General features: G+C 46.8%; 1 pseudogene; it reads left to right on the plus strand.

The window, feature by feature from the left end:
• Positions 1-315: 315 nt before the first annotated feature.
• LOC114052993 lies at positions 316-1,145 on the plus strand (annotated as a pseudogene).
• Positions 1,146-1,741: the final 596 nt, after the last annotated feature.

The raw sequence follows: 1,741 nt of genomic DNA on the forward strand, positions 1-1,741 counted from the left end.
TATAATCCTCCTGCAGCGCCTGGGGCATTGGGAAAAGGATTAAGGGAAGGAATTACATGTTTAGAACTTGTCAGGACTGACTCAACAAGCAGCCTGAGAAAACAGGACAAAAGCGATGGGGATACCTCAGTTTCTAAGCTCCTGGGATTTCATGGCGGTTACAATCCCATTCAGTCTTGCTCTTATCTGGTCTTCTGTTATCTGTCTTCTGTGAATAGGATCATATGATTACAGATACAGAGAGAGAAGACAGAGACAGAGACAGAGAGAGGGAGAGAAAGGTACTGGTGTTATATGTTTACTTATACACAGAGCATGAGTCTGCCTGAAGCTGTGGAAAGCAACCTGGCCACTATCAGCCATGAATATGATGCCATTGAGCTGCCCTTCTTGGAATTCCATCCAGAGACCTTCTGCCATCTCCACCCCCAGCGGCATCCTCTGGAGCTCTCTGGCTAACTTGTGCTGATTGTCATGGCCTGCAGTTTTTAGGAGCCACTTGAAGAAGAAAAGGATGAGAAGGAACCTAATATCCTGAACCATGTGGCCAACCACAATGTTAATCTGGAATAGTCTCCAGAATTATCTAAGAATGGTAGCTACCCAGGCAATTCCCAGAGGCCAAGAGATCTTTACCACGTATGGCCAGATGGCTAACTGGAACCTGGTCCCTATGCATGACTTTGCTGAACCGTATCCTGGGAACAGATGACACAGCTAACATTTGGATGGTGACAGTGGGTGTAGCAGCCCTACAGGAAACTCCAGCTGAGGCAGAGAGATGTCTGATGTGTGATCACTGGGATTTCACATGCCAGCTGGAGATGGTGGCTACTTTGCATGCCAGTGAAGGAATTCAGGGAACTTAAGAAACAAGATGGCTGGAAGGAAGATGAGGGTGAGGAGGACAGCTTACCACTGACAAAGAAGATTCTCTCCACACTCAAAGCTTCATGGAAGATGCTCCCGTGAAACAGTACCCTGCTGACCCTGCAGGCTTATGCCGCAGACTTAAAAAGTGCACAAGAAGTGCTGAACAACAAGGAGGCTGGGGCAGATGAAGCTGGAGGAAAGAGCAGGCCTCGCAGGTCTGCTGCAGGTACAAGAGCCTCTTGTATCAGTTGTTGGAACTGACCAGCTCGTAGCCTCTCACCTGATTCCTTGGTCTCCATCCCTCCTCAAACCAAGGAAGCAGATGCAAAACATTTGCTTCTCAAGCAATTGTTCAAGTCTGCTGGGAACTCCCAAGGTCAGGACTTTTACTGCTGTGTTTTTGTTTGACTTTCTATTCGGCTATAGGAAATTCCTTAGTTCAAAAAAATTTGGAGAGAAATAGACAGAGAGAGACAGAGAGACAAAGAGATAGACAGAAAACAGAGAGACAGAGATGGAGAGAGAGCTGGAGAGAGAGAGAGAGAGAGAGAGAGAGAGAGAGAGAGAGAGAGAGAGTTGGGATCATAGATGTAGGGCTTGAAGATAACTTCAAATTTTGAGTCTAGTCCTGCACTTTTACAGATGAGGATACTGAGGCACAGAGAGGTTAGAGATTTACCCAGGACCTCACAGTTAGTAAATACTTGAGGTAGGATTTAAACCCAGATCTTTCTGCCCTTATTTCTAGAGCCTTTCTTTTAGACCATGCAACCTGGACACCTTGGCACCATCTCCACTCTGGCTCTGCACCATGACTACTCCAGGATCTATTACAATTCCCCCACTGGGGAATTCAGCTCTGGCTGCA

This window comes from Vombatus ursinus, unplaced genomic scaffold, assembly GCF_900497805.2.
Source record: "Vombatus ursinus unplaced genomic scaffold, bare-nosed wombat genome assembly UNPS02014810.1, whole genome shotgun sequence".
Classification (NCBI taxonomy): Eukaryota; Metazoa; Chordata; class Mammalia; order Diprotodontia; family Vombatidae; genus Vombatus; species Vombatus ursinus.